The following is a 15,543-nucleotide window of genomic DNA, read 5'->3' on the forward strand; positions in this document are numbered from 1 at the left end:
TCCTCCATGAAGTCCTCCATGAAGTCCTCCATGAAGTCCTCCATTAAGTACTTCATTAAGTACTTCATTAAGTACTCCATGAACTACTCCATGAAGTACTCCATGTAGTACTCCGTAAAGTACTCCGTGAAGTACTCCGTGAAGTACTCCATGAACTACTCCATGAACTACTCCATGAACTACTCCATGAACTACTCCATGAAGTCCTCCATGAAGTCCTCCATGAAGTCCTCCATGAAGTACTCCATGAAGTACTCCATGAAGTACTCCATGAAGTACTCCATGAAGTACTCCATGAAGTAATCCATGAAATACTCCATGAAGTACTCCATGAACCACTCCATGAAATACTCCATGAAGTACTCCATGAACCACTCCATGAAGTACTCCATGAAGTAATCCATGAACCACTCCATGAAATACTCCATGAAGTACTCCATGAAGTACTCCATGAAGTACTCCATGAAGTACTCCATGAAGTACTCCATGAACCACTCCATGAAGTACTCCATAAACTACTTCATGAACTACTTCATGAACCACTCCATGAAGTACTCCATGAAGTACTCCATGAACTACTCCATGAACTACTCCATGAAGTACTCTATGAAGTACTCTATGAAGTACTCCATGAAGTACTCCATGAAGTAATCCATGAACCACTCCATGAAATACTCCATGAAGTACTCCATGAACCACTCCATGAAATACTCCATGAAGTACTCCATGAACCACTCCATGAAGTACTCCATGAAGTACTCCATGAAGTACTCCATGAACCACTCCATGAAGTACTCCATGAAGTACTCCATGAACCACTCCATGAAGTACTCCATGAACTACTTCATGAACTACTTCATGAACCACTCCATGAAGTACTCCATGAAGTACTCCATGAACTATACTATGAAGTACTCCATGAAGTACTCCATGAACTATACTATGAAGTACTCCATGAAGTACTCCATGAAGTACTCCATGAACTATACTATGAAGTACTCCATGAAGTACTCCATGAACTATACTATGAAGTACTCCATGAAGTACTCCATGAAGTACTCCATGAACTATACTATGAAGTACTCCATGAAGTCCTCCATGAAGTATGTCAGAGTATGCTGGAATCCAGGAACTAAGTGTGATCACTACTTGTGGATCCCTAAAGAACCAAACAACCTGTGTTCCAAGTGTTGCCTTCAAACAAGTGTTTCAGTGCAAAGTGTGCTGATGTCTGCTAATAAAAACTTGGCGGAGGAGAACCCGAGCTCCTATTTTCCTGGCCTGGGATTAATGTTACACGGCCTTTTCATTCACGGCATTGAAACATTCTATAACTCTATTACTATTTACCTTTCCATATCCAATGTCACGTGGGTTTGAGTCCCATCCAATTGCGGCCCCTTTGGCACACCCGCTTATCTCAGTTGAAATATCCGGTTACTTCCCCTGAGGTGCGGAGACACACACACACACACACACACACACACACACACACACACACACGTGTCATTAAGTATCTCAGACTTCCTTCCTGGACGCGCGGTGACAAATTGATTTTCTCCGGTAAAAAAAATATTCAGCCGAACCGGTTATTCAATCCGGTGTTGAGTTTTGGCTTCATTTCGTCTGGCTCGGAGGGACACAAAAACCCCGGAAAACCGTGACCTTCCATCCCTCAGACGGCACTGTATGAAAAACCGACAGCAATCTCTAAAGGATATCACCACATGGGCTCAGGAAGACTTCATAAAACCACTGTCACTAAATACAGTTGGTCGCTACATCTGTAAGTGCAAGTTAAAACTCTACTATGCAAAGCGAAAGCCATTTATCAACAACATCCAGAAACGCCGCCGGCTTCTCTGGGCCCGAGATCGCCTAAGATGGACTGATGCAAAGTGGAAAAGTGTTCTGTGGTCTGACGAGTCCACATTTCAAATTGTTTTTGGAAAAGTGTTCTGTGGTCTGACGAGTCCACATTTCAAATTGTTTTTGGAAATATTCGTTTTTTTAACCTGCTTGAGGATTATGACAAGGGGAAGATATAAACATCCCATTAGTCGTTATCCCAGTGAGAGTCGACATTGTACAATAAGTGATTGTTTTATTTTGTATTTAGATTATATTGCTTATACAGTTTGTACATACTACTATAGTTACTGGATCTGTTTATTACTCAGCGTCTAAAACTTGTACATCATCCTCCTTATATTCAGGCTCAAAAATGTTCTGGATCATAATTTGTTCCAAAGTAGTCTTTGTTGTCTCTCATCAAGTCTGCCATGGGCTTAGGAAGACTTCAGAAAACCACTGTCACTAAATACAGTTGATCGCTACATCTGTAAGTGCAAGTTAAAGCTCTACTATGCAAAGCGAAAGCCATTTATCAACAACATCCAGAAACGTCGCCGGCTTCTCTGGGCCCGAGATCATCTAAGATGGACTGATGCAAAGTGGAAAAGTGTTCTGTGGTCTGACGAGTCCACATTTCAAATTGTTTTTGGAAATATTCCTTTTTTTTAACCTGCTTGAGGATTATGACAAGTAAAGGGGAAGATATAAACATCCCATTAGTCGTTATCCCAGTGAGAGTCGACATTGTACAATAAGTGATTGTTTTATTTTGTATTTAGATTATATTGCTTATACAGTTTGTACATACTACTATAGTTACTGGATCTGTTTATTACTCAGCGTCTAAAACTTGTACATCATCCTCCTTATATTCAGGCTCAAAAATGTTCTGGATCATAATTTGTTCCAAAGTAGTCTTTGTTGTCTCTCATCAAGTCTGCCATGGGCTTAGGAAGACTTCAGAAAACCACTGTCACTAAATACAGTTGATCGCTACATCTGTAAGTGCAAGTTAAAGCTCTACTGTGCAAAGCGAAAGCCATTTATCAACAACATCCAGAAACGTCGCCGGCTTCTCTGGGCCCGAGATCATCTAAGATGGACTGATGCAAAGTGGAAAAGTGTTCTGTGGTCTGACGAGTCCACATTTCAAATTGTTTTTGGAAATATTCGTTTTTTTAACCTGCTTGAGGATTATGACAAGTAAAGGGGAAGATATAAACATCCCATTAGTCGTTATCCCAGTGAGAGTCGACATTGTACAATAAGTGATTGTTTTATTTTGTATTTAGATTATATTGCTTATACAGTTTGTACATACTACTATAGTTACTGGATCTGTTTATTACTCAGCGTCTAAAACTTGTACATCATCCTCCTTAAATTCAGGCTAAAAAATGTTCTGGATCAAAATTTGTCCCAAAGTAGTCTTTGTTGTCTCTCATCAAGTCTGCCATGGGCTTAGGAAGACTTCAGAAAACCACTGTCACTAAATACAGTTGGTCGCTACATCTGTAAGTGCAAGTTAAAGCTCTACTGTGCAAAGCGAAAGCCATTTATCAACAACATCCAGAAACGTCGCCGGCTTCTCTGGGCCCGAGATCATCTAAGATGGACTGATGCAAAGTGGAAAAGTGTTCTGTGGTCTGACGAGTCTACATTTCAAATTGTTTTTGGAAATATTCATTTTTTTAACCTGCTTGAGGATTATGACAAGGGGAAGATATAAACATCCCATTAGTCGTTATCCCAGTGAGAGTCGACATTGTACAATAAGTGATTGTTTTATTTTGTATGTAGATTATATTTCTTATACAGTTTGTACATACTACTATAGTTACTGGATCTGTTTATTACTCAGCGTCTAAAACTTGTACATCATCCTCCTTATATTCAGGCTCAAAAATGTTCTGGATCATAATTTGTCCCAAAGTAGTCTTTGTTGTCTCTCATCAAGTCTGCCATGGGCTTAGGAAGACTTCAGAAAACCACTGTCACTAAATACAGTTGATCGCTACATCTGTAAGTACAAGTTAAAGCTCTACTGTGCAAAGCGAAAGCCATTTATCAACAACATCCAGAAACGTCGCCGGCTTCTCTGGGCCCGAGATCATCTAAGATGGACTGATGCAAAGTGGAAAAGTGTTCTGTGGTCTGACGAGTCTACATTTCAAATTGTTTTTGGAAATATTAATTTTTTTAACCTGCTTGAGGATTATGACAAGGGGAAGATATAAACATCCCATTAGTCGTTATCCCAGTGAGAGTCGACATTGTACAATAAGTGATTGTTTTATTTTGTATTTAGATTATATTTGTTATACAGTATGGACATACTATTATAGTTACTGGATCTGTTTATTACTCAGCGTCTAAAACTTGTACATCCTCCTCCTTATATTCAGGCTCAAAAATGTTCTGGATCATAATTTGTCCCAAAGTAGTCTTTGTTGTCTCTCAGCAAGTCTGCCATGGGCTTAGGAAGACTTCAGAAAACCACTGTCACTAAATACAGTTGGTTGCTACATCTGTAAGTAGAAGTTAAAGCTCTACTGTGCAAAGCAAAAGCCATTTATCAACAACATCCAGAAGCGCCGCCGGCTTCTCTGGGCCCGAAATCATCCAAGATGGACTGATGCAAAGTGGAAAAGTGTTCTGTGGTCTGACGAGTCCACATTTCAAATAGTTTTTGGAAATATTCGTTTTTTTAACCTGCTTGAGGATTATGACAAGGGGAAGATATAAACATCCCATTAGTCGTTATCCCAGTGAGAGTCGACATTGTACAATAAGTGATTGTTTTATTTTGTATTTAGATTATATTTCTTATACAGTTTGTACGTACTACTATAGTTACTGGATCTGTTTATTACTCAGCATCTAAAACTTGTACATCATCCTCCTTATATTCAGGCTCAAAAATGTTCTGGATCAAAATTTGTCCCAAAGTAGTCTTTGTTGTCTCTCATCAAGTCTGCCATGGGCTTAGGAAGACTTCAGAAAACCACTGTCACTAAATACAGTTGGTCGCTACATCTGTAATTGCAAGTTAAAGCTCTACTATGCAAAGCGAAAGCCATTTATCAACAACATCCAGAAACGGCGCCGGCTTCTCTGGGCCCGAGATCATCTAAGATGGACTGATGCAAAGTGGAAAAGTGTTCTGTGGTCTGACGAGTCCACATTTCAAATTGTTTTTGGAAATATTTGTTTTTTTGACCTGCTTGAGGATTATGACAAGGGGAAGATATAAACATCCCATTAGTCGTTATCCCAGTGAGAGTCGACATTGTACAATAAGTGATTGTTTTATTTTGTATTTAGATTATATTTCTTATACAGTTTGTACATACTATTATAGTTACTGGATCTGTTTATTACTCAGCGTCTAAAACTTGTACATCCTCCTCCTTATATTAAGGCTCAAAAATGTTCTGGATCATAATTTGTCCCAACATAGTCTTTGTTGTCTCTCAACAAGTCTGCCATGGGCTTAGGAAGACTTCAGAAAACCACTGTCACTAAATACAGTTGGTCGCTACATCTGTACGTACAAGTTAAAGCTCTACTGTGCAAAGCGAAAGCCATTTATCAACAACATCCAGAAACGCCGCCGGCTTCTCTGGGCCCGAGATCGTCTAAGATGGACTGATGCAAAGTGGAAAAGTGTTCTGTGGTCTGACGAGTCCACATTTCAAATTGTTTTTGGAAATATTCGTTTTTTTAACCTGCTTGAGGATTATGACAAGTAAAGGGGAAGATATAAACATCCCATTAGTCGTTATCCCAGTGAGTCGACATTGTACAATAAGTGATTGTTTTATTTTGTATTTAGATTATATTTCTTATACAGTTTGTACATACTACTATAGTTACTGGATCTGTTTATTACTCAGCATCTAAGACTTGTACATTATCCTCCTTATGTTCAGGCTCAAAAATGTTCTGGATCATAATTTGTCCCAAAGTAGTCTTTGTTGTCTCTCATCAAGTCTGCCATGGGCTTAGGAAGACTTCAGAAAACCACTGTCACTAAATACAGTTGGTCGCTACATCTGTAAGTGCAAGTTAAAGCTCTACTGTGCAAAGCGAAAGCCATTTATCAACAACATCCAGAAACGCCGCCGGCTTCTCTGGGCCCAAGCTCATCTAAGATGGACTGATGCAAAGTGGAAAAGTGTTCTGTGGTCTGACGAGTCCACATTTCAAATTGTTTTTGGAAATATTCGTTTTTTTAACCTGCTTGAGGATTATGACAAGTAAAGGGGAAGATATAAACATCCCGTTAGTCGTTATCCCAGTGAGAGTCGACATTGTACAATAAGTGATTGTTTTATTATGTATTTAGATTATATTTCTTATACAGTTTGTACATACTACTATAGTTACTGGATCTGTTTATTACTCAGCATCTAAGACTTGTACATTATCCTCCTTATATTCAGGCTCAAAAATGTTCTGGATCATAATTTGTCCCAAAGTAGTCTTTGTTGTCTCTCATCAAGTCTGCCATGGGCTTAGGAAGACTTCATAAAACCACTGGCATTAAATACAGTTGGTCACTACATCTGTAAGTACAAGTTAAAGCTCTACTGTGCAAAGCGAAAGCCATTTATCAACAACATCCAGAAACGCCGCCGGCTTCTCTGGGCCCGAGACCATCTAAGATGGACTGATGCAAAGTGGAAAAGTGTTCTGTGGTCTGACGAGTCCACATTTCAAATTGTTTTTGGAAATATTTGACATTGTGTCATCCGGACCAAGGGGAAGCGAACCATTCAGATTGTTATAGGCGCAAAGTGTAAAAGCCAGCATGTGTGATGGTATGGGGGTGTATTAGTGCCCAAGGCATGGGTAACTTACACATCTGTGAAGGCACCATTAATGCTGAAAGGTACATACAGGTTTTGGAACAACATATGCTGCCATCTAAGCACTGTCTTTTTCATGGACGCCCCTGCTTATTCCAGCAAGATAATGCCAAGCCGCATTCAGCACGTGTTACAACAGCGTGGCTTCGTAAAAAAAAAAGTGCGGGTACTTTCCTGGCCCGCCTGCAGTCCAGACCTGTCTCCCATGGAAAATGTGTGGCGCATTATGAAGCGTAAAATAGGACAGCGGAGACCCCAGACTGTTGAAGGACTGAAGCTCTACATAAAACAAGAATAGGAAAGAATTCCACTTTCAAAGCTTCAACAATTATTTTCCTCAGTTCCCAAACGTTTATTGAGTGTTGTTAAAAGAAAAGGTGATGTAACACAGTGGTGAACATGCCCTTTCCCAACTACTTTGGCACATGTTGCAGCCATGAAATTCTAAGTTTGAACATGAAATATGTTGTCTTTGTAGCATATTCAACTGAATATGGCTTGAAAAGGATTTGCAAATCATTGTATTCTGTTTATATTTACATCGAACACAATTTCCCAACTCTTATGGAAACGGGGTTTGTATTTTGCAGAGAGCGTTTGAAGCCAAGTGTCATCGGACTAAAATAAACTGGACGCAGTTTATCGTCAGGGCTCAGAGTTCATTGGCGAATGAATGAAGCGGCGTTGGGAAGGCAGAATGAAGTCATGTGTGCCTCCCAGTAGGATTTTGCACAACTGTTGAGATAAAGCTGGAAGCCAGGTTTTGTTGTTTTTATTAATGGCGATAAAAACAAATTATGTACGAAATAAAAATTGCCAGGCTCACTATTTTTGGTGCTGGAATTGTAAACATTGATGTAATCCCAGTCATCTTGGTTGTAACACGACGAACCCATGTTCTATTTAGTCAACCATCAATCAATCACAAGTGTCGACGTCACCTATCTGAACCCACATCTGGGCAAGGAAAAACTCCAGAAGCTTGAGATCAATCAATCAATCAATCAATCAATGTTTATTTATATAGCCCCAAATCACAAATGTCTCAAAGGACTGCACAAATCATTACGACTACAACATCCTCGGAAGAACCCACAAAAGGGCAAGGAAAACTCACACCCAGTGGGCAGGGAGAATTCACATCCAGTGGGACGCCAGTGACAATGCTGACTATCAGAAACCTTGGAGAGGACCTCAGATGTGGGCAACCCCCCCTCTCTAGGGGACCGAAAGCAATGGATGTGGAGCGGGTCTAACATGATACTGTGAAAGTTCATTCCATAGTGGCTCCAACACAGCCGCGAGAGTTCAGTTCAAAGCGGATCCAAGACAGCAGCGAGAGTCCCGTCCACAGGAAACCATCTCAAGCGGAGGCGGATCAGCAGTGTAGAGATGTCCCCAACCGATACAGGCGAGCGGTCCATCCTGGGTCTCGACTCTGGACAGCCAGTACTTCATCCATGGTCATCGGACCGGACCCCCTCCACAAGGGAGGGGGGGACATAGGAGAAAGAAAAGAAGCGGCAGATCAACTGGTCTAAAAAGGAGGTCTATTTAAAGGCTAGAGTATACAGAGATGAGAAAAAGAAACCTGAAATGGATGTCGAGTGAGACTTTGGATCAAAGTTTGTGGTTTTCCATGCCTTTGTCTCCAGCAGGTTAGACTACTTCAATGGCCTTCTCTACACCAGCTGCAGTACATCCAGAATGCTGCTGCTCGAGTCCTGACTAGAACCAGGAAATAGGACTGTATTAGCCCAGTGCCTAGGTCACGGCACTGGCTTCCTGTTGCTCAGAGAACAGACTACAAAACAGCTCTTCTTGTGTTCAAGTCTTTGGCCAAAGTCCGTCTCTGACACGTTGGAACTATATGAACCATCTCGGGCTCCGAGAACGTCAGGGATGGTCTCCTGCTGGCGCCCACAGTCAGGACCGAACGTGGTGACACTAAGTTTCAGTTTTATGCTCCTAAAATCTGCAATAGTCTTCCTGAAGATGCCTGAAAACACTTTTTTAATCGTTCATATGACAACTTGATTGATTGATTGAAACTTGTATTACAAACCTTGTTTCCATTTGACTTGGGAAATTGTGTTCGATGTAAATATAAACAGAATACAATGATCCTTTTCAAGCCATATTCAGTTGAATATGCTACAAAGACATGTTTCATGTTCAAACTCATCAACCTTATTATTTTTTGCAAATAATAACTTAGAATATCATGGCTGCAACACGTGTGTCAGAGTCGGTTTGATATGAACCCCAAGATGCGGAGATTGAGGCAGGGATGGAGTGAGAAAACATCATTAAAATATTAGAACAAGAACAAACCAAAGGGGTTCAAACAAAAACGCGCACAAGGCGGATAACAAACTAAGGGAGCTAGCATGGGAGCTAGAGAAATAAAGGGCCTTAACGTGGAAGCTAGCAAAAAACAAAAAGGGTCTATCGTGGAAGCGAGCGGGTAGCGAGCAGGAAAACAGAAGTCGTAACGTGTAGTACAAAACAAACTGGAAGCAGGTAACTAAGAACAGTAAGCTACGAAAATGTAACGGACATAGCTTACCGCTACGCTGCAAATACAAGACACGACAAGACAATAATCCAGCACTAGACTAGGTTCAAATAGGAGCGGGCTGATTGACGCCAGGTGTGGACAGGTGCCAATCAGCCGCAGCTGAGGGAAAACAGCGCACAGGGGGGAAAAAAACAGGAACGCTGACAGGAACTAAACAGGAAACACACACAGAGGAAAAACTAAAACACAAACAAACATGCCAAAGTAGTTGGGAAAGGGCATGTTCACCACTGTGTTACATCACCTTTTCTTTTAACAACACTCAATAAACGTTTGGGAACTGAGGAAACTTATTGTTGAAGCTTTGAGAGTGGAATTCTTTCCCATTCTTGTTTTATGTAGAGCTTCAGTCCTTCAGCAGTTCGGGGTCTCCGCTGTCCTATTTTACGCTTCATAATGCGCCACACATTTTCCATGGGAGACAGGTCTGGACTGCAGGCGGGCCAGGAAAGTACCCGCACTCTTTTTTTACGAAGCCACGCTGTTATTATAACAAGAGGCTTGGCATTGTCTTGCTGAAATAAGCAGGGGCGTCCATGATAACGTTGCTTGGATGACAATATATGTTGCTCCAAAACCTGTATGGACCTTTCAGCATTAATGGTGCCTTCACAGATGTGTAAGTTACCCATGCCTTGGGCACTAATGCGCCCCCATACCATCACACATGCTGGCTTTCCAACTAAGCGCCTATAACAATCTGGATGGTTATTTTCCTTTTTGTTCCGCGGGGTCACCACACCCGCAGTTTCCAAATATAACTTGAAATGTGGACTCGTCAGACCACAGAACACTTTTCCACTTTGCATCAGTCCATCTTAGATGATGAGAAGTCGGCTGCGTTTCTGGATGTTGTTGATAAATGGCTTTGGCTTTGCATAGTAGAGCTTTAACTTGCACTTACAGATGGTGAGGGTCATTCAATGTTGGTTTCCGGCTATGCCGCTTACGTGGAGGGATTTCTCCAGATTCTCTGAACCCTTTGATGATATTATGGAGCGTAGATGTTCCATCCATCCATCCATTTTCTACAGCTAATTCCCTTTTTTGGGGTCACTGGCGAATATTTCAGCTACAATTGTGTTGGGGCTTTGGGTGTTGTGGCTCTGCATTTCATACATAGTCCCTGGCATTTCTTCCAGTGGACCTCCGGGTGAATCTCTGGAGAATCCCTTGAGACCCACTGGGTTCAAATCTCCCTCAAGGCCTAAGGAATCTAGTATTTTTACAAATCAACTGAGTCACCTGCCGTCTTTTTGAACTCCGCTTGCGCCAATCGCAGCCTTTGATGGGATATGTTCTAGTCGTCCGTACTCCGGGTTCCTAAGATCCTGCTCTCAGTGCACAAATGTGCTTAAAACTAACCACAGAGTTGTGGAGTGGATCCCCCTGTAAGAACACATTTATCTTGAGGTATAAAACGTTCTTTCAGCACCTTGGCTCACCCACATGTTCCATTCCGATCCTGTTACACAGGGGCGAGTGTTCAGCTTTGGTACGTCTTTATCGTAAAATGTTGGACCATTGTACAGATGCCCCGGCGCTGAACCCTTTGAAAGAGTAAACAGTCCAGGCCTTTCCTTCTCTGTCAGCTGCACTAATGATGTCGTGCTGGACCACAGCTGTTTCTTCATGGCAGGTGTGCAGCGGAAGCCACAGTGGACCGCGCTCAAACCCGGATCACAGGAATGCCAAGAACAAGACCGAAAAGTTGGAGACATTATTCCAGTGGGACGCCTTGAGAACGTTTACGTTGGCGCATCTGCTTCACTTATTTGAAATCTTCAAAAAAAAATGTTGGTTCCTTTTTCAATGTGTGCTAAAAATACATCCTGCTGATCCGTAAGATAGGAAAAGGCTGAAAGATCATTTCCTGTTTGGAGTTTGCCTGGATGAGGAAAGGAAACAGGACAGAGGGAAGGAGTATTTGCTGCACAGATCAGAGAAGCTCGAGCCTGGAGTCTATTTAGGGTAGAACGCCCTGGAAAACCTTGGATTCCTCCACCGTTGACTTGAACTTTACGTAGTTTGAGTACAATGGATTGTTTGTGGAGATTTCATAAATAGTCACGAGAGAGGAACTGAATTATTTCAGGCTCCATCCTATCTTGCCGATTGTATTGTACCATATGTCCCGGCAAGAAATCTGCGTTCAAAAGACTCCGGCTTATTAGTGATTCCTAGAGCCCAAAAAAAGTCTGCGGGCTATAGAACGTTTTCCGTTTGGGCTCCAGTACTCTGGAATGCCCTCCCGGTAACAGTTCGAGATGCTACCTCAGTAGAAGCATTTAAGTCTCACCTTAAAACTCATCTGTATACTCTAGCCTTTAAATAGACCTCCTTTTTAGACCAGTTGATCTGCCGCTTCTTTTCTTTTTTCTCCTATGTCCCCCCCTCCCTTGTGGAGGGGGTCCGGTCCGATGACCATGGATGAAGTACTGGCTGTCCAGAATCGAGACCCAGGATGGACTGCTCGCCTGTGTATGGGTTGGGGACATCTCTACGCTGCTGATCCGCTTGAGATGGTTTCCTGTGGACGGGACTCTCGCTGCTGTCTTGGATCCGCTTGAACTGAACTCTCGTGGCTGTGTTGGAGCCACTATGGATTGAACTTTCACAGTATCATGTTAGACCCGCTCCACATCCATTGCTTTCGGTCCCCTAGAGGGGGGGGGGGGGTTTGCCCACATCTGAGGTCCTCTCCAAGGTTTCTCCTAGTCAGCATTGTCACTGGCGTCCCACTGGATGTGAATTCTCCCTGCCCACTGGGTGTGAGTTTTCCTTGCCCTTTTGTGGGTTTTTCCGAGGATGTTGTAGTCGTAATGATTTGTGCAGTCCTTTGAGACGTTTGTGATTTGGGGCTATATAAATAAACATTGATTGATTGATTGATTGATTGATATACACACTACTGGACGTTGTACAAAACGGGTTATTTTCTGACGCATTTAAAGGCCTACTGAAAGCCACTACTAGTCTGATAGTTTATATATCAATGATGAAATATTAACATTAAGTTGCGGAATATTGACGCTTATGATGACACGATCCAAGCTATAAGTCGTCTGCTTTAATTACATAATTCCACAGTATTCTGGACATCTGTGTTGCTGAATCTTCTCCAATTTGTTCAATTGATAATGGAGACGTCAAAGAAGAAAGATGTAGGTGGGAAGCGGTGTATTGCGGCTGCCTTTAGCAACACAAACACGGCCGGTGTTTCCTTGTTTACATTCCCGAAGGTGAAGCGGTCAAGCGAACATGGTTCCCGACCACATGTCAACCGGCAGGTTTCGGTGAGAAAATTGTGGTAATAAATCGGCTCCTACCGTAGACATGAGCAGAGCTTGTGTCCTCCTGCAGCTGCAGACTATTACCTCCTCCCACCGGAGACACTGGCGATCACCACACCCGTGGCCACACCCCTCCGACTTTCAGGCACCATAAAATCTCACTAAAACACGAGTAACAAAATAGGCAGATAAGGGATTTTCCAGAATTATCCTAGTAAATGTGTCTAATATTTTTTCTTGAGTGTGATGGTAAGGATACCATCATGAAAAGCACATTTAATTAAAAAAAAAAAACGTTATTATGGTCTTACCTTTACTTATAAATGAAGTCCATGCGAGGTTCCTTCTGATCAAAAGCATCGATAACTTGTTTATAGAAGTCTTCCTTATCTTTCTTCAGTTTTACAAGTCTCTCTGTCTCGATGGAGATCTTCCTTTATTACCTCCTGCTTCCATTGAAAGTCCAGTTTAGAAAACACTAGGATCACTAGCGCCCTCTACCACCAGGAGGCGGGAGTCATTTAATGACTCATATTTGACACACGCAGCTACGGTATATTAATAAAACATAGCTGCTTCCTGTTCTTTTTAGCATATTCAATAGCTTGGACCTTAAATCCTACTGAATAGCTCTTAATCTTCTTCCCTTTGGAGGATTACATATCTGAAAATATAACAGTTTTCTAAACTGGACTTTCAATGGAAGCAGGAGGTAATAAAGGAAGATCTCCATCGAGACAGAGAGACTTGTAAAACTGAAGAAAGATAAGGAAGACTTCTATAAAGAAGTTATCGATGCTTTTGATCAGAAGGAGCTGCGCATGGACTTCATTTATAAGTAAAGGTAAGACCATAATAACGTTTTATTTATTAAATGTGCTTTTCATGATGGTATCCTTACATCACACTCAAATTTATAAGCTCAGGCCTTAATTCACCGCATGCCTTTGGTAAAGGCCGGAGTTAGAAGAGGTTTTTCTCACTCTTGCCTCTTTTTTGCAAAGAGACATACAACAAGTGCACCTTTTTACATACTATACATACGTGTACGCGCTCGCGGAGCCGAGAGGTAGCGACATGGGTAAGGTTAGTTGTGGCAGGTGCTAGCGGAGTGGTGCGAGTGGTAATATGAGAGAAAGAAGGTGTGAAACTGGTAACAAATGAAGGACGAATTAATTCCTAAGAAAAACAGCAGGGGATCCATTGTATGGCGGTGATTTGGCTTCAAGCGGGAAGATGTTGAACAGACAACCGTATTACGTCAAGTATGCGGCAAAAAGTAGCACTACTGCTAATTTGTAGCATCATTTGAAAAGTCACACGCTACAGAATGAAGAGTGCTTGAAACTCTGCATGTCAACATTTCCTGTTGATGCCACACCCACAAAATGCCCAAGCAACCATTTCCACATCAACACCGTATGAAAAAAATAGTCAACAACAGAAGGAGATAACGTCCGCAGGAACCTACCACAAAGTGAAGGACATACACTATTTGATTTACTATTATGCAGCTCATTTTTATTTGACACTATCTTGTGTGACATCATGCACTAAAGTGCACTTTATGTGTTTTAAACTATTGTAGTGGTATTCTGTACAAAAAGTGCACTCTAATTTAGTGTTGTTTTGATGTCATCTTAGTGACATCATGCACAAAAGTGCACTTTATGTGTTTTAAACTATTGTAGTGGCATTCTGTACAAAAACTGCTCTTTAATTTAGTGTTGTTTTGATATGTCATCTTAGTGACATCATGCACAAAACTGCTATTTACGCGTTTTAAACTATTGTAGTGGTGTTCTGTGCAAAAAGTGCACTTTAATTTAGTGTTGTTTTGATATGTCATCTTAGTGACATCATGCACAAAAGTGCACTTTACGCGTTTTAAACTATTGTAGTGGTGTTCTGTGCAAAAAGTGTACTTTAATTTAATGTTGTTATGATATGTCATCTTAGTGACATCATGCACAAAACTGCACTTTACGCGTTTTAAACTATTGTAGTGGTGTTCTGTGCAAAAAGTGCACTTTAATTTAATGTTGTTTTGATATGTCATCTTAGTGACATCATAAACAAAACTGCTATTTACGCGTTTTAAACTATTGTAGTGGTGTTCTGTGCAAAAAGTGCACTTTAATTTAGTGTTGTTTTGATATGTCATCTTAGTGACATCATGCAAAAAAGTGCACTTTACGTGTTTTAAACTATTGTAGTAGCGTTCAGTGCAAAAAGGGGACTTTAATTTAGTGTTGTTTTGATACGTCATCTTAGTGACATCATGCACAAAAGTGCACTTTACGTGTTTTAAACTATTGTAGTGGCGTTCTGTGCAAAAAGTGCACTTTAATTTAGTGTAGTTTTAATTTAGACGGTGTGGCGCAGTGGGGAGAGTGGCCGTGCGCAACCCGAGCGTCCCTGGTTCAATTCCCACCTAGTACCAACCTCGTCACGTCCGTTGTGTCCTGAGCAAGACACTTCACCCTTGCTCCTGATGGGTTCTGGTTGGCGCCTTGCATGGCAGCTCCCTCCATCAGTGTGTGAATGTGTGTGTGAATGGGTAAATGTGGAAGTAGTGTCAAAGCGCTTTGAGTACCTTGAAGGCAGAAAAGCGCTATACAAGTACAACCCATTTATCATTTATTTATTTGTTGTGTTGATGAGTCATATTAGTGACATCATGCACAAAAGTGCACTTTATGTGTTTTAAACTATTTTAGTGGCGTTCTGTACAAAAAGTGCACTCTAATTGAGTGTTGTTTTGATATGTCATCTTAGTGACATCATGCACAAAAGTGCACTTTATGTGTTTTAAACTATTGTACTGGAATTCTGTGCAAAAAGTGCACTTTAATTTAGTGTTTTGATGTGTCATCTTAGTGACATCATGCACAAAAGTGCACTTTATTTGATTTAAACTATTGTATGGGCATTCTGCAGAAAA

General features: G+C 41.3%; 1 long non-coding RNA gene across 2 annotated transcripts in view; it reads right to left on the reverse strand.

Moving 5' to 3' along the window:
- LOC133546158 (uncharacterized) overlaps positions 1 to 15,543 on the reverse strand; it is a 134,529-nt gene that overhangs the window by 53,078 nt on the left and 65,908 nt on the right. Inside the window, exon 4 of one of the 2 annotated variants that reach the window (XR_009805017.1) lies at positions 1,351 to 1,446. The exons of the other annotated variant lie outside the window; for it this stretch is intronic. This is a non-coding gene — a long non-coding RNA (uncharacterized LOC133546158). Of the gene's footprint in view, positions 1 to 1,350; positions 1,447 to 15,543 lie in introns of those variants that run through there. 2 annotated transcript variants of the gene reach the window in all.

The sequence above is a fragment of the Nerophis ophidion genome, linkage group LG29, assembly GCF_033978795.1.
Source record: "Nerophis ophidion isolate RoL-2023_Sa linkage group LG29, RoL_Noph_v1.0, whole genome shotgun sequence".
In the NCBI taxonomy this organism is placed as follows: Eukaryota; Metazoa; Chordata; class Actinopteri; order Syngnathiformes; family Syngnathidae; genus Nerophis; species Nerophis ophidion.